This window comes from Lissotriton helveticus, chromosome 3_1 (genome assembly GCF_964261635.1).
Source record: "Lissotriton helveticus chromosome 3_1, aLisHel1.1, whole genome shotgun sequence".
Lineage (NCBI taxonomy): Eukaryota > Metazoa > Chordata > Amphibia > Caudata > Salamandridae > Lissotriton > Lissotriton helveticus.
This window is the reverse complement of record NC_136061.1, coordinates 9509581-9528116: the sequence shown is the minus strand read 5'-3', so window position 1 is coordinate 9528116 and position 18536 is coordinate 9509581. Positions and strand designations below refer to the sequence as shown.

Here is an 18536-nt window from a genome sequence, read left to right as displayed (position 1 = left end):
TAGTAGCAGCACCATCCCTCCCCTCAGCGCTGTGGGACCCTCACGGGTAAGTAGCACGCTTTACATGTACTCCGATTGATTTATTGATTGATTGATTGATTGATTAATCATATTATGAGAGAACAGTATACTTATTCCTCCATTACACCCCTTAAAGGTGTGAACGCTCTATATTTGTTTTGTGAGTAAATGCCACCTCTCTGACCCTGTCTTATGTGTGTTCATGTGTTGAGCATTTAAATCAGAATGTAAAGCTGCTTCAGTCTTGCATTATATTAATATAGGCTCATATACTGTACAGAAATACTGCGTACATTGTAAATACGCGTTCATATAATAATAATAATAATAATAATAGTAATAATAATAATAATAAAGTGTCCCGGCGCTGTGCAGAGAGGGGGATATGGGCAGTTAGCAAGATGTGGCCTGTGAGAGCTAGGGAAGGTTGAATAGCCATGCTTTTAGTAGTTTACGGAAACTGAGTACCGAGGGGGCCTTCCTGATTTGTAGGGGTAGGGAATTCCAGAGGGTAGTAGTTTTGACTGCAAAGGAACGTCCACCTGTTCTGGCTTTGGAAAAGCGAGGTGTGACGAGAAGTTCCAGATGGTTGGATCTAAGGTTTCTTGTCTGACGGGATGTGTGAATACCTTTCCTCAGGTATAGGTGGCCGTTGCCCTTTATTGCTCTGTAGGGAATAGTGAGAGCTTTAAATTCTGTGCGCCTCTTAACTGGCAGCCAATGAAGGCTGCGTAAGTGGGGAGAAATATGATGCCTGAATGGGATGTTCCTTATGAGCCTTGCTGTTGCATTCTGGACAATTTGCAGCTTCCTGTGCAGATAGTCGGGTGGGTCCTAATATAGGCTGTTGGCATAGTCCAGTTGTGATGTAACTAGGGCATGTACAATAGTTTTTCTACACTCGATGGGTAGAAGATGGAGAATTTCGCGCAGTGCTTTAAGTTTCAGGAAACAGATAGAGGAGACATGACCAATTTGAGATTTACAAGATAGTGTGTTGTCGATTTTAAAATCCAAGTTTCTAGCAGAGGTGACTGGACAGGGGGAGGGTCCAGTACCGAAGGCCACCAGAGGTCGGATCTGGGAGGTGTGGGTTGATTAAAAAATGGACCTCGGTCTTATCGGTATTGAGCTGTAAACAGTTGGTGGTCATCCAGATGGAGATGTCTCTCAGGCAGTGTTTAAATTTAGAGAACGCTTCCTCTGAGTGGTCTTTAAAAGAGAATATCAGCTGAGTGTCATCAGCGTATGAGATGACACCCACCTCATGCTGTTCGATGAGTGAAGCTAAGGGAGCAAGATAGACATTAAACAGGGTGGGGCTAAGGGCCGAACCCCCGGGGGACTCTGCAAATCAGCGGTCGCGAGGATGAGATAAATGGTTGTAGTCTGACTTTTTGGATACGTCCTTCAAGGAAGGATTGAAACCACTCTAGAACTGTCCCAGTAATCCGTAGCTGTTTGAGTCTGTTAAGCAGGGTCTTGTGGGCCACCGTGTCAAACGCTGCTGACAGATCGAGCAACACCAGCACTGCACAGCAGCCCTTATCCATGGATTCTCGAATGGTTTCTGTTACTTCCAGGAGTGCGGTCTCGGTGCTGTAGCCAGCTCTGAAACTGGACGGGGTGTCATGCAACAGCTTATTAGATTCCAGGAAATTTGATAGTCTTTTTTGTACCTCCTTTTCAAGAATCTTGGCTGGGGCAGGCAAGAGGGATATGGGTCTGAAGTTTTTTAAAATGGAGGGGTCTGTGTTTTCTTTTTTTAAAATGGGTTGTATAAGGGCGGTTTTCCATATACCTGGATGGATGCCGGTCTCTAGTGAGGCATTCCAAAGCCTGTTTAGTGAAGGGTTAAGAAGATGGGCCAATTCTTTGAACTGTTTAGCCGGGAGGGGATCTAAGGGGGAGCCAGATTTTATTTGCTGCAGAAGATGTATCACAGCTAATAGGATTAAAGGCAGACCATGTAACTGAGTGAGGGGGAGAAGGGAGGTGGCGAGGTCTCCTTCACGGTAAATGAGGTATAGATGTCCTCAATTTTTTTCTGGAAAAAACTTGATATATTTTCACAGAGGATCTCTGAGGGCGTGATGTTGCTTTTCATGGATTCAGGTCTCATAAAGTTTTGAACAATTTTAAAGACTTCCCTGGAGGAGTTTCTGGAAGTGTTGATTTGAGTAGCTATTATTTATGGCTATCTGCTTTAATTTGTGAAAACGATTCACTGCTGTTCTGTAGTTAATTTTGGCTTCTGCAATATAGTTCTTTCACCATAATCGTTTGAGACGTTTGCATTTGCTTTTTTCGGCTTGAAGCTGTTGTGTAAACCAAGGTGCTGATGGTGTTTGTCTGGCTGACTTGGTGGCTTTCATGGGGGCAATAATATCCAGGGCTGTGGTAATCCATTGATTGAAGGTTGCAACATCCTTGTTTAGGTCCCCTATGAGTGCCAGTGGGGGATTGAGAAGTAATGGGCCCATAGATTCGGAGGAAACATTCCGAAGTTCCGTCTGACTTCCTGTTTATTGTCTCTGTGGTCCAGGTTTATTTTGAGAGTGATGTTGAAAGGGACCAGGTAGTGATCAGACCATGTTAGGGGGATAGCTTTATCTACCACTAGAGTCAATATATTCGTGAAAACAAGGTCCAATGTGTGGCCGGCTGAATGAGTAGGGGCAGTAACCAGCTGGTTGAGATTGAGACCTTTCAGGAAATCTATTAGTTGAGAGGCGTGGGAACACCGCGTGTTATCAATATGGACATTAAAGTCCCCCAGGACTATGTAGTTTGTGTATTTCAGGGAGTGGTCGGCGATAAGTTCGCAAAGGTTCCATAACTCCGTGGTTTTAGAGTCGGGTGGTCTATAGACTAATGTTCCAGGTAAAGTAATTGTGGGTGATATGGTGATCCTAAAGAATACGGCTTCTAATGACTCAAAGGTCTCTATCCTATTGTGTGAGATGTCCCATTCCTTTTTAATGATTATAGCTAATCCTCCTCCTCGCCTGTTTTTTTACGAAATTCAGTGACAATTTTGTAGCTGTCAGGGATGGCCAGATGAATCGTGGGTGAAGTTCTTTCCCTCAACCAGGTTTCCGTTAGAAAGATCAAGTCCCAAGTTTTGGACTCTAGGAGGAGACAGATGTCGTTAGCGTGTCTGGGGAGTGACCCACTGTTAATCGGGCAGGGTTTAATAGATATGGCAGTAGGCAGATAGTTAGATGTTATGTTCGAGGTAGCCGTTATTTCTAATGGTTTGTGGGCCGGCCTATGGGTCTCCTTGGGCATAAAGGAGCAGTTGTAGTAGTGAGGTATTTGGTCTGTGCAGTAATGAGTGATCGTGGAAGGGTCTATTTTTGAGGGGTTATTGCAGTCTTTGAAGTGGTATGTCAGGATTTGTTCTCCTGTGAGTCCTGGTCGGGGGGCTGGTTGCAAACGGGCAGCATGGCCGGCGGCGGACGCGACCGGGGCGCAGACGGGCGTGGACGGGCTTGCCTTTGGCGTGCCTTTGGCATGCCAGAGGCGTGCCCACTGCGCACGTCCGCTGCGCACTCGCTGACCCATGTGTTAATGAAGGGGAAATCCAGAAGTGGTTCCACCCCTCCCCTGCCCCTGTTTGGCTGCTGACAGAGTTTGGCCCCGCCCTCCACTCAAACAGCTCCTGCCGCGATGGACCGGGGCTGGGGGCATAATATACTGCATACATCTAACTCACTCTTGCATGACTAGACTGAGCTTAGGAATCTTTGAGAATAACACCTAATTTACACATCTGTTCAACACATGAGTCCTACTGCTAGCATACCATACTCAGAGATTTAAATGTCAGTGACCTATTTGCCTGCTCTCTCCCCTGCACTGCCGTCCCTGCTGTCACACCTCTGAGAGGTGAATTCCACATAATCACATTGCGGAAATATCCTGTGCTGTACAGAACACTACTGGAGCATATATATCTTACTAACTCTTCTGTCACTCCTTCAAATACGTAAATACCTCCCACTCACTCTGCTGTTACCCCCCAGAAAGATAAATACCTCCCACTCACTCTGCTGTTACCCCCCAGAAAGATAAATACCTCCCACTCACTCTGCTGTTACCCCCCAGAAAGATAAATACCTCCAACTCAGTCTGCTGTTACCCCCCAGAAAGATAAATACCTCCAACTCAGTCTGCTGTTACCCCTCAGAAAGATAAATACCTCCCACTCACTCTGCTGTTACCCCCCAGAAAGATAAATACCTCCAACTCAGTCTGCTGTTACCCCCCAGAAAGATAAATACCTCCAACTCAGTCTGCTATTACCCCCCAGAAAGATAAATACCTCCAACTCACTCTGCTGTTACCCCTCAGAAAGATAAATACCTCCCACTCACTCTGCTGTTACCCCCCAGAAAGATAAATACCTCCAACTCAGTCTGCTGTTACCCTCCAGAAAGATAAATACCTCCAACTCAGTCTGCTGTTACCCCCCAGAAAGATAAATACCTCCCACTCACTCTGCTGTTGCTCCTGCAGAGAGGTACTTACCGCCTTCTCACTTTGTGGGAATCTGCAATATCTCAAGCACTTACATTTCTTTGTAGAGAGTTAAGTTCCCACTTCTTGATGTCTTAAATCCACAATCATGCATATCACTTGTTTATCCATTTCTCTGGAACATTAAGAAAAGAAAACTGTGGTGCAAGTTCTTGTACTCAACGGTGCTAAATGTGTGCTGTGTCCTGTCCTGTATCTAATGTTGACAGAGTTAAATACCCCATTTACACTGTCTCGGATCTATTGTACCCAATAACTGCAATTCTACCATTTATTCCTTGTCAGATTAAATACCCCAAACTCACTTTCTCTAATCTCCTAAACCTCATACTCACTGTCTCTAATCTCCTGCACTGAACTCAATGCTACCATCTCTTCATTCTGCCTTGAGGTAAGCGGGAGGCTCTCTTTTAAACTGCATGTGTGTTTCTATTGTGCTGCCGTATATATGGCATTGCTTTATTCGGTGTGGGGGTGGCTCGGCACTGTGGGTACCTTGAGTATATAGCATTAAGATCACGATCACTTTGTTAAGACCCGACTTTCTTTCTCGGATTTAAATGGTTATATTTAAAAATGTGTCCCCTTTATGAAGTCGGCGACTTATTTAGAATCCGTGACCCTTTCTTGTGTTTGTATCGGGTAGCGCCCCTTTAGACATGGGGGCTACTGTATAAATAGGATTACGAGTGACTTTTTAGGGTTTCTATATAATACTAGAATCAATATGCAGGATCTGATTATCTATAGGTGGGTGGCGTTGCATACAAAATTCACGTTTGTTTCTCTTGCCAGGGGAATAACGATCTATTAAAGTTTGGCATTTTGCAATATCGGCTTAGAGTTTCTTTAACGGTACCAGCATTATTCAAGGCATAAGCATGTAAATGGGGATTGTTATTTTAGCATATGAAGTATTGCGCCCTTGATACAGGTCCTTACCTTGCTATGCTTTGAATTTGATATTAGCAAAATGATTAATCTACCTGTATTATGATCTGTTTTATTATAGTACGAGTGGGCTTGGCAGCTTATTAAGGTCTGCCAAGTCATCCAAAGAAAGACCTCGTCTCTTTGATTCTTTTCAAGAACCCCAGCTCTATGTGAGTCACGGCTATTAACACCCTTTGCACTGTGTTACTATTGAATACTTCTATTAGATACTTATTCAGAAATTTCTATTTCGTAACAATTGGTCCTGCAACTATGTCTCAACTTTGGAATAATGCTGTTGAGATTTGACTATGGCTGTTTCTTGACAATGCCTATATTAGGTACATACATTATTTGTATATATCGGAATATTTGTGTCTGGGTATGTACATGGACTTGATCATTGTGATCCCTGCACCTATTCAAAGTCACCTTAGGTGGCACTCGATTTAGGCTTCTTATGAAATACTTTTGCCTAATAGCCTGTGTGCTTTTTTGTAATAGTTAAAGGACTGTTTCATGCTAATAGATGAACGTGCACAAGCAGCTGGCACTCTCCATGTCTTAGATCTATTTCTTGATTTATTTGTTTCTTAAATAATTTGTAATATATTATACGTATAGTAATGCTCAATTGTGCACGTATTTATGTGAAATGAGGAGGTTTTAGTTGCTTCCTTCCCGTTACAGGTTGCTTCAATATATTTCATTGCCCTGGAACCTCATCTTACGTGATCTGGTCCTTACTACGCACAGTTCCTGCACTAATATTCGTGCGACACCTTCTTTTTGACTTTTGGTGAGACCTTGTATTTTCTCACCTTTGTGTGTTTTGCTTTTGACTGGTGGTTTTTTGCAAATACTTTTATATATCTATACTTCTTTGATAAATTTATCTCTCCTTTACTCTTTCTGTTTTATGACAGTTCACCTTGTTTATTTGTGACTGAGCCATAATCTACTCGTTTGGTCTGGACCAGTTAACTACTTTTGGTCTAATATCCTGTTGACTCTGGTGAGATTGTTCTTCTGCCATTTTATTACTTTGTATGTTCTACTGTTTAGCTGAACATGCTTTCTAGTGTTCCTATTCTCCCTGTCTATGTTTCTCTTACATCTCCTCCCTTTGTTTTTGCCCATTAGTAAGTCCTTAAAATAGGATGTAACAATTATCTATCACGTATAGGAACCAATGTATATTACACACTGAAGTGGAACATATTTCTGTTCAACTTATTTGTTTATTGTATTTCCCTCCCTCCCTTTTTTGTTTGTATAGGAGATTTATTATGAATATTGTGTCTGTCTTTAGTATCTCCCATGCCATCATTGTGAGTTTTGTGTAAAAAGATTGTCTTTTTAACCATGTATATATTGTAATTTTTTGTCCTTTTGGTATTGCGTTTTTATTAATGTATATATATGTTTCACGTTGTTTTCAGCCCTGACGAAGCTCCCAAGGTGGGGAGCGAAACGCGTTGGCTGTCCTGTGCACCCCTAAAACCAAAAAGCTCAATAAAAAGAAGAATTTTTTTTCAGAACACTTGGCCTTTGTGAATTACTTTATTTCTGGTGCTGCCTCTACGTCTTTCTTTGAAGCTTTATCTGGGAATCCAGTGAGACCGAACCACAGCAGGTCTTGGAGGTTGACAGCACATGAGATTGAACATTTATGGGACATTTGAAGCAGAGGTGCTTATTGCTGGGTCCGCTGTGGTGCTCTCTTTTTTACTACATCTTCATTAGCACATTAAATATTTAATATTCACTGTCTCTGACCTCGTGTACCTCATACTCATTGTCTAATCTCCTGCACTGCCCCCAATGCTGTCATATCCTCATTGTTAAGGTAAATACCCCATACTCACTGTTTCTATTCTCCTGTGGCCCGAACTCACTTTTCATAGCCTCATGTACCACATAGTCATTATCTGAAATCTCCTGTACCCCATACTCACTGTCTCTGATATCATGTACTACTTTCAATGCTATCTCTTTTGTAATTGAGTTAAATGTCCCATATGTACTGTCTCTGCTCTATACTCCATACTCACTGTATCTAATATCCTGTATCTCACACTTACTCTCTCTGGTATGCTGTACTCCATACTCACTGTCTCTAATCCCATGTATCACATACACAATGCCAGTAATCTCCTGTACCCCACATTAAATTATTCCTATGTCTTGTACCCTTTAAGCACCATCTCTTACCTCTTGTACCCCATACTCTATGTTTCTAATCTGTTGAATCTCATGATCAATTGTCCTAATCTGTCATACCTCCTAATCTTTGACTGTAAACTACTGTACTCATTACTTCTAATCTCCAGTATCCAATATTCAATGTCTCTAATCTATTCTTCCCCATACTCACTCTCTTATCTCCTTCACTACCTCTAGTCTTAGGATCCCTTCCTTATTGACTTAAATACTCCCTGTATATAATCCCCTGTATTCTCCATACGCTCTGGGGTATGTGTACAATAACTGCCACTAACTAGAGTTGGAATTAGTTAGCTGCATTTTTCTTCACGCAGCCTAGCACCAAAAACTATCACCTTGTTACCGATGTATTTACAATGCGTCGCTACATGGCAATAGTTTCAGGTAACCACAGTGAAAACTGTCGCTTACATTAGTGTGAAAGTGATACAAATTCTGACGTTAGCTGGTGAAAACTGCCAAAAGGTCAATTTGCGGGCAGAAAAGCTCATGTTAGTCAGCAGAACTTTACTTTTTAGCCAATAAGTCCACCTCCAGTGAAAAACATACAAGGTAAACAATGGAATGCAGAATGGAGCAGGCAGTGACAAGTGCAGCACAGATTAACAACCTCCCCAAGCCCTACAACAGCCAGGATGACCATCCAGAGTCCCAGGGAAAGAGGAAATACAGATTCAGGGCCACATATATGAAAAGAGGCGCATTGCTTGGGAAAACCTGTGATGCATCATATTTCATAGCGTCCTCCTTCCAACACCATAGCAGCCAACACCTTGAAAGAGCGGACAGTCCCTGGGGCCCGGAGGCCTCGCTGGGCCAACGTCTATGACTCAGAGTGGGCTACGAAGGGGCTGTGAGTTCCTTGGCTGTAGTTGTAGACAGTGAGGTGTCATCAATCGCCCTTACCTGGTGGTGAAGTCTGCAGGTCACATGGAGACACGTTGCTGACCAGTGTGATAAGACCGCCTGGTGCCCCGGGAGCTGTGAATGATAGAGGCGATCCTGCGCACCAACGTAGGGAGGTCTGCATTGGATGCCACGTGCCACCGCTACACTGGGGTGCACGGAGGAGATTTACCAATGGGGGGCATCAAATGCCCGAGGATGTTGAGCTGGCTGGATGCTGTGGAAGGTGAGGCCCCTGAGCTGCACAGAACTCGTGTGACAGGCGTGCTGCAACTTCACACATAAGGGGGCCATGTTGCATCACCTGCATTGGGAGGTTCCCCAGAATTTGTGGTGACTGCCGTATCTAGTCTTGTGAAAACCTGCCTGGCTGAGGCTCCTGCTGGCTGAGTCACAGATTTGGAGAGAGTGCAGTGGATTGTGTCATGGGGTCAATGTCCAGGTGAGGAGAAGGTGGAATATGTAGCGGAGGAGGCACCGGTGGTCAAGTCGGGTCCAGGCCTACTGGCTGGGGGTGATGCAATCCCACTGGCGGCCCCTCCGCTATGGCAGAAAAGCATTGCCCCTCTGCTTTCAAGAGGAAACATAACATGATAATAACTTTCTAATAGTTTCATGCTATGTTTCCTTTGTATGCCGGTCTTCTGCTGCCCAGGCAACCGACAGCACAGCAGACCGGCTCAACTACATCCTCCTCAACGATCCGTCCCTTCACAAAACCCACAACAGAAATGTGTTCCTCGATGCCACCTCTTCAGAAATCGCCTTGTTCATGAAAAACTGGACAAACCTCCGCTCTAGACCAAACACCGCCACCACCATCCACGAAGGGATACAAGTCACCCGCACGGACCACCCTGAGCACCCAGGAGGAGGAATTGCCATTGTCTAAAAAAGCACAATCCGACAGACCAAGCACTCTAATGACCCGATGGCTACCATGGAACACCTCCATTTCCAGATCTTGACCAATCCAACCCCACCCTCCGCAGGATCTTCATCTACAGGCCCCCCAACCCAGGAACCTGCAGGCGCTTTATAAACCAGACGCCCGATCCCGTAGTTTGGGCATGCCCGGGCAAAGCCTGGGCCAAGGGTGGGCCCATCTGCGCCCGTCAACATCAGGAGGAGGCAGGGCTGGGCCCCCCCTCTTTAGTCCAAATCCTACAAGTCTACCACCCCGGTAAGAGTTTGCAAACTGCGCAATTATCACTGTCTGCAGTTATACACTGAACTCTAACTACACCCGCACATTTGGGGTACCTGCTGGGCGACCATGATGTGGAAAATCAATCACAAACTTCAATATGATTGACTAGCCATCAAGGGAAGTGTACTTGTTGTTTCCTCATCTTTTTCATGAACCTTTGTATGTGCATTTTCCGAAACCAAGAATCCAACATTCCTCTGCCCGAAATTATATGAGACTCCTGGGACAGTGCACCAATTGTTGTCTGTGCTTGGTAACAGGTTTAGGTTATGTACCTAATTGAGGCACCAACTGGAAAGATTGCATCAATTGAATTGTTCTCATTTAATGCTCTGATTGTTTATGAAGCTGTAACTCTATCACTTGGTCATAATGGGGGGAGATTAGTATTTACAATATAGCTACCCTATGGTTTGTACCTCTGCATCAAAGGTAGACTGATTAAGTAACCCCTTCAGATTTTGAAACAAATTGAGAACCTAGGGGCATACGGCAGCGACAATGGGTAAGAGGAAGGCTGTAGAGGCTGCAGCGGGGAAGATGAAGCTAGAACAACTCAATAAGTCAGCAGCTGATAATTGCACTCTAGCAGCAATTGATGACTTAATAGAAGAAGTGGAGACAATCTTAGCTGGTGAAAGGGACCTAACATCTATTGGCACTAAAAAGATATCATCATACTATAACAAACAGATCAAGCAAAATACTGTCAGACCTCCCATTGATCCTATTATAGTCCATCACACTAACAGTGAAAATGTTGCTCCTATTCCTCTATCCTCTTTGAAGCAAATCCACAGCAAGCCTGTTTGCCCCACCTGACCAAGCTAGCTCACCAAATTAGGAGGCCCGACAATATCATGTTATAACAGATACTCATTACCAGCAAATTGCCAAGAGGAAGACCAGGTAACGCAAATCCTACATACTTCCCATGCGAAAGTCAGTAGTAGGGAAATTACGACCCAGACCAAGTGCATAGACATCTATGCACTCATGGCTACCCTACACCTAAGATTAAACATTATACAAGACAAGATAAAAACTCTCAAGGAAATAGTTGATCACCATACACCTCAAACCAATTTCATCTTAAGTGATACACAAGGGAATAGTTAGCCTCCAAGGGGAAAAGCCACCTGTAATCAGAATTCAGGAACAGCGTATAGGTGCCCACTTAGACCTCTCCCCATTCCTGCCCCTATAGAGGTTCCCTGTAATAAGAATTTTTCAACTGCTAATAGTCTTTGTCAATCCTTACCAGCCAACGACCACAAATTACATACCACCTTGGAGGCTAGGCCAAGAATCCCCCCCCCCCACTTTTAAGGCAAGGGGAACCTAATTAAAATCCCCTTAAGACTTATACGCAAAAAGGCTCAAATGATGGGGGGAAGGAAGTGCAGAACCAGAACTTTAGACTGGACCGGGGGGCTATAGGTAGCCAACATCTAAGGGGAGCCTATCTCTTGCCCCAATACATATCGTCCATTTGGTATGTCTAGGGTAGCTGCGCGCATTACAAATTCAATTAATAATAATATTTATTATAATATCTAGTCCTAGGGAAAACGGACATAGTATTTTCCTTACCAATGTCCCAAGTTTAAACAACGGAAAAAGAGAGGATGGAGAGTCCCTAATAAACAAAGTCATGCATTGGATTAGAAATAAACGCCAATGTCGTTTTATAATAAGATCTGACATCTAAAAAGCAGAACGCATTCTGCAAAAAACGGGGAACCTGGACAACATAAAATTTACTTTTCGTGCCAAAAACATTGTATATAATTTGATATCCATGAACCTAAGGACACATTCACTCTTTGAGTCAAAAATGTGTTTAGACTAACAAAAACATTGTTAGCATCTGAGGGGACCCACAATCTTGAATCTGTTGATTGACTATATGTGTGGCCTAGAGGGACCCATCCAAGGGAAGCACATACAGTCATACAAACTCGAGGCCCCCCCAAGTCCTGAGCAGGAAACACATGTTCTATATGATGCCCATTTGCATTGAATTCATCTACAAGATCCACCAACAACTCATACGGATACTGTCAATAATATACGTAGCTCCCTACACAGAACCCCTGATAGGCCTCCCTCTGATATTTCCCCCAAAAGCCTAAAGTTAATGTCCTGGGCTACATCACAATCTTTCTGACCCAGACTGGCAGGAATATGTAAATAACTTTGACCTGTGACTCTTCCAGAAGACATGGGCGGTTGAACCTTTGTACAAACTAGGCTTTAGAGTGTTTCATATAGGGGCCATACCATCGAAGAAAGGAAGACTCTTGGGTGGGATAATCATCTCAGTGAAAATTACCATAAACACCACTATAGAGACAGTGAACTCTCGTTCCAAGGACATACTAGGGTTAAAGTTTAAATCTGAGAATGGACTACTCACTCACCTTTTCAATACATATTTAAGACCAACGGGGTGTGCAAAGGAAGCATTGGGTATCCGACATCTTGAGGAAGTGCTTGATAACGTTGAGTCGCAGGGAGCAGTCCTGGTGGGCGGCAATTTTAATTGTTGCTATGAACAGATATCTGGAATGGACATGATATTCCATGAGGAAGATCTAGTCATGGGAATTCCTCTACAAAAATGTGGCATGCTCTACATCGCAACCCAAATATTGCACTTTACTATTGAAAGAGGGTTAAGGGCATGCAGTGGGCGGTTCCCTTCAGACATTGGGTGCTCGAATACTTTTGCTAGAGGAAATGCCACTTCCCGTATTGATTACGTGATGGCAAGCATAGGGCATTGGCATAAAATTCAAGACTTCAGGATTGATGAAAGATGGGAGAGCAATCATTTCCCATCATGTTTAGATCTAGCGGTGAGTTGTTTTGTTAAATATCCATCGAATCCAACAAACCTAAGAGAAGAGACTCGGCTCCCATTAGTAAATAACAATTGAAGAGCTGATGGCCAACAACAATTTTAGACCAGGTTGAGCCCCTTACTAACATATACAACAATTTCTGCAAACTATTAATGGGCTATGCAGAGTTATATCCGGGGGCTATATTGTTCACTCAGATCCACCAAAACAAGTCTCAGATTACAAAAATACAGCTAACTAAAACCCAGAGAAATATCAATGAACCAAGATCGCGACCAAAATCCTCAAGCCATGGTTCAACAAAGAATGTTCCAATGCCAAATGCAGACTCTTGGGAGCCCTAAAATCTAAAGATGTAAACCAGATTAGAATTGAAAGATCAAATTATAAAAAGATACACATGAATGCCTGAGGGACTGGGAGGACGCTAGCTGGGGTGACCTAATTGTAGCCTCAAAAACTAAAGATCAATTCAAATTTTGGAAATTATTAGTACTGGGGAACAATGCAAGTAAGGTGACTACGGACCATTTTTTGGATCCAGGTACATGGTGCAAACATTTTTCCATGCTTTATGCCGCACCAGATGTAGTTGCCCCAAACCCATGAATACTCACCGAGGTACCTTGCCTGAAGCTCATACTACATACCTTCATACCTTCAGTTTAGTTTCGAGGACACTATGCTAGCTATAGTTAGTATGAAGTCAGCAAAGGCCCCTGGCCCCGATAAAATTCCCGGGGACCTTTGGAAAGTTTGGGCTTCCTATATGAACCAATTGTGCAATGCAATATCTAGGGGAGAGCCTATCCCAGACACATGGAAGGGGGCTGAGATCATCCCTATCCACAAAAAGCATTGGCATAGTCATTAGGTCTCGCTTTTGGGACCTTCTAAGTATTTAGTTATTCAGCACAATATTCTTGGTGCAACAACATCAACTGTTGCGTGGATAAACACTTATAAGGTCCCAAAAGCAAGACCTATTGCTATGCCAATGCTTGGTCTTTTTTTCTTGGAGGAAACCGGGCTATTGCCAGGAGGGTCAAGGGTGAGTGGCAGGGAGGTGAGGAGTGAATGCCAGGAGGGACAAGAGTGACGGTCAGGCCATGAGGGTGAAGGGTGAGTGCCAGAGAGGTGAGGAGTGAGTGCCAGGGAGATGAGATGTAAGAAACAGGAGGGTCAAGGGTGAGTGCTAGGGAGGGGAAGGGTGAGTGTTGAGAAGGGAAAGTATGAGTGCCAGGGCTGTGGGGTGAAAGGCTAGTGCCACAGAGATGGAGGTTGAGTGCCAGGTCAGGTGGATGACAGGTGAGTGTCAGGGAGATGAATGTTGAGTGCCATGGAGGTGTTACATAAGAGTCAGGAGGGTCAAGGGTGTGTGGCAGGAAGGGGAAGGGGAAGTGCAAGGGGTGAAGGTTAGTTGCCAGGCCAGGGGGATGAAGGGCTACTGCCATGGAGGTGAAGGGTGAGTGCCAAGGGGGCTAGTAGTGAATGTCAGGAGGGACATGGGTGAGTGTCAGGGAGGTGACAGTTGAGTGACACAGAGAGTCAATCCTGAGTGCCAGAGAGGCAGTAGGGTGAGTGCCAGGGGTGAGGAGTGACTGCCAGGCCTGAGGTATGAAGGGTGATCGGTGGACGATATCCCCTTCCCTCGCTCCCCCCCAAATTGAAGCAGACCCTACGTCTCTTTATGACAACTACATCAGCTGGTTGGGTACAGCATTGGATGCTGTAGCAGCCCTGAGAGACCTCAAAGAAAAGACCAAATCAAGAGACGCACCATGGTACTCCCCCCAACTCAAAGAGCTGAAAAGAGTCTGTAGGAAACTGCAAAGAACATGGAGGGTCTCCCGCAATAAGCTAGATAAATCCAACCATCAGGAGGCAATCAGGAAATACAAAGCGGAAATTAGAAATACAAAAGCATCTTACTTCGAAGATAAAATCACCACTGCCTCCAACTCTCCCAGTGAAATTTTTAAAATTGCAAAATTTCTTATTGATACCCCGACCATCCCCCCTGACCCTAGCAAAGCACAGACACGGTCTGACAACCAGGCGGTATATTTTTATAAAAAAATACAAAACATTATCTCTACGTTCGAATCCCCTACGGTAGTCCATGATAACGGAATTATTCCACCATTTTCTACGCCTCACACATTGGATGAGTTTCCTCTGCTTAATGAAAACTCACTTGATATCCTTATGCGGAGGGTCAAATCGGGTTCACCAGTTGATCCTGCACCCCCCTGTCACCTAATTAAGATCATAGACACTATTAGGCCTGTCATCCTTAATATTTTAAACTCCTCTATCACAACAGGGACAGTCCCTATGGCGTGGAAATGCGCCCAAGTTAGAGCACTACTAAAAAAAACTACCTTGGACCCTGACAACATGGCCAACTACCGTCCGATCTCACTTCTCCCTTGGGTTAGCAAATTGCTGGAGAAACACATTAATGCCTCCATCACACAATATTTAGAAAACAACCTTCTGCTTCATGATTCCCAAGCAGGCTTCCGCCCCAAGTTAGGAACTGAAGCTGCCCTTCTGACGGTGACTGAGATGGCAAGAAAACAGATGGACCAAGGCGGCACGGTAGCAATCATGTTGCTTGATCTTAGTGCCGCCTTCGACACTGTCAACACCAGCACTCTTCTGCACCGCCTACGCCAAATAGGAATATCAGGAAAGGCCATACACTGGCTCCAGTCTTTTCTGGAGGATCGCTCCTTTGAGGTAGTGGAGAGCAACATCCACTCAAAAAATTGGCCCCTTGATCGAGGTGTACCCCAGGGCGCCTCCCTGAGCCCTACCCTTTTTAATGTTTATTTGCAACCACTTGCCGACATTGTGCACTCGTTTGGTCTAGACATAGTAACCTATGCCGACGATACGCAATTGGTTGTTTCAATGAACCAGTCCAATACCTCCCCTCCCAACCCCACTAAATGCTTGGTAGCAATTAATCAGTGGATGACTTCCTCACACCTGAAGCTCAATGGTGAGAAAACGGAGCTTATGATCCTGGGCAACCCAGCTATTTCCAGCCCTCTGTTGGACTGGCCCCCTTGCATGGGAAACCCGCCCCAAACAAAAACCCAAATAAAGAGCCTGGGCATGTGGCTGGACACTAATTTAAACTTTAAACAACAAGCAACCGTCCTGTCCGCCACCTGCTTCGTCCTGATGCGGATGCTTAGGAAGGTCTTACCACTCCTTCCCTTCCAAGCCCGCAGAATAATGGTGCAAGCCATCATTCTATCTCGGCTAGACTACGGAAACTCCCTATACCTGGGGGCTCCGGTATCTACTACAAGGAAACTCCAGATCACTCAAAATGCGGCTGCTCGCCTCCTCCTAGGCCTTACCCGACGAGAATCTGGTACAGCAGCCTTGAGGAAACTTCACTGGCTTCGGATTAAGGCTAGGGTGCTGTTCAAATCTATGTGCTTTATGCACAAGGCCATGTGGAAGACCGCTCCATCCATGATTTGTTCTCTGGTGACCCCTTATCTTCCTCATAGGTTTCTGAGATCAAGTACAGCTTTCTTAGCCACAATAAACAAAACCAAATGCGCCAGATGGGGCGGCCGTTCCTTCTCCTGGAACGCGGCCAAGGCCTGAAACTCCCTGCCCAATACCCTTTGCAGCGAATCTAATCTGCTGAAATTCCGGAAGGCTCTGAAAACCCTTCTTTTCATTTAACTTGGCTCTCTTAGCCCTCTCTTTCAGACAATATAGTGCTACGAGGCCTCCGGGTTGTTTGCGCTCCATAAAACACAATTAATAATAATAATAATAATGAGTGCCAGGGAGGTAAGGGGTAAGTGACATACCGCAAACAGTAGTGAGCTGGGGTCTAGAAGGAGGTGCGGAGATCATCACCCGGTGTGTGCCAGGCTGGGACGCACCAGTGCCAGGCCAGACTTGGGTGGATGCAAGAACCTCTGATAGGCGGGTGCGAGGTCCCTTGTAACCTTAGTACAGGAGTTGGGTGCGCAGGAGAGAGTAACATCTTCAAACAAGAAACTATTCAAAATCCTGGAAACTCCACTTAAGGTCTTGCAACCTTATGTGGAAAATAATTAGCAAATGAATTGGCTTCCATAGCGAACTTGCAGCTTGTTACAGCAACTTATTGCTATAAAGTTTGCATTGCAAATAAGCCAAAGCTAACACAATTTGAATTAGTAACGGTAACATTCTCAATGAACTAGAGACAAGTTAAAAAAGCACCCCAGAATTGAATCGAGGATACAGAATAATAAAAATGGGACAATATTGGTCTCCTTTTCACAGCCAAACAAACAGGGTGTTGTGGAGGACTCGGATTCTGGTGGAATCAGAATTTTAAAAAGAGTCATTTTTTCATAAAACTTTTTTTTTAAACAACTCTTTTGGACACACCAGCGTATAGTGCCATGTGAGTGCCACTGCCTTTCTCCTAAGACACAACCCCTGTGAAACATACCAATTAGAATTACTGTTTGCGGTTTAAAACTAAGTGGTGCATGAATGCAGTTTAGCATTCTGGTTATTGCTTGAAGGAAGGATAAGAAACCTGATATCTATGTGGCTCGGAGAAAATGCATGGAGTGGTATGATTAACAGGAGACGTGCAGGCTGCTTAAATATTGCTTAAATATTGTAGCGATTGGATTGCCAAGCACTAGGAAACAAGAATGAATGCTGAATAAAACTAGAAACGCAAACACTTTCACGGTGAACGCTGCTGTGAAAGTGAAACTGACGGCGTGAAAGTGAAACTGATTGTGATCGCGCTACCTGCCTTATAGGCAGTGAGTGGCCGTGTGTGTATGTGTATGTGTGTGTGGGTGTGTGTGGTAGAGTGTGGTTGTGTGTGGTTGTGGTTGTTTGTGTTGTTGTGTGTGTGGTTGTGTGTATGTGTTGTGTGTGTGGTTGGTTGTGTGCATGTGTGGTTTTGGGTGTGGTTGTGGGTGTGTGGTTGGGTGTGGTTGTGTGTGTGATTGTGTGTCTGGTTGTGTGTGTGGTTATGGTTGTGTGTGTTTATGTATGTGGATGTGTGTGTGGTTGTGTGTGTGGTTGTGTGTGTGGTTGTGTGTGTGGTTGTGGTTATGTGTATGATTCTGCGAGTGGTTGTGTGTGTGGTGGTTGTTTGTGTGGTTGTGTGTGTTTGTGTTACTATCCTTGACACTCACGCTGTGGGGACTTGATTGCACAGTGGGAACCTGAAACCAGGTCCCCACAAGGCAATGTCTTCTAAATGATAAAGAACGACGTCAGGAACATCTGTGCCAAATTTTACAACATTTACAACATTTAAAAAATTGCTTTGTTGGGACCTGTGTTTCATTAAGTGTGTTTATATTTTTGCTCGCTCTGTCCCTGTAGACAGGTGGTGGTACTGCAGTCTTAAACATACTTTGCTCACCAGAAACACACTCTAGCAGCAGAAAGGACAGACATTTCAAAGGAAAAGCTGCATAGCCCTATGTTTATCCAAATATTTTTCATTCAAATTAACCTTTTCTGTATTTATTAATATAAAACTTTATTTGCATGAAGCTATTGAATTTTGACCATTTGGTGCTAAAATTGTTAGTGCTTTTATAGGATTACTGAAAGCAATTTGTGTCAGGTTTGAATCCCAGATTACTTCATTATTGACATTTGATCCTTACCTGCAATTAAAGAGTAACGGTGTGATATAATGCGATACACTATAAACTGATTTGCTTGCTTATGGCAAGTAACCTAGGGGCATCAATGGCAATTGTTACAGTTTAATGTTGCATCAAAATTGCAGAGCCTTTATACTGCTTTGCCTTTGTTTAAATATG

At 44.2% G+C, this 18536-nt stretch overlaps 1 protein-coding gene across 1 annotated transcript in view; it reads right to left on the bottom strand.

The window, feature by feature from the left end:
• Positions 1-18536, bottom strand: part of LOC144822034 (CD5 antigen-like) — a 788570-nt gene that overhangs the window by 681575 nt on the left and 88459 nt on the right. The window lies entirely within an intron of this gene.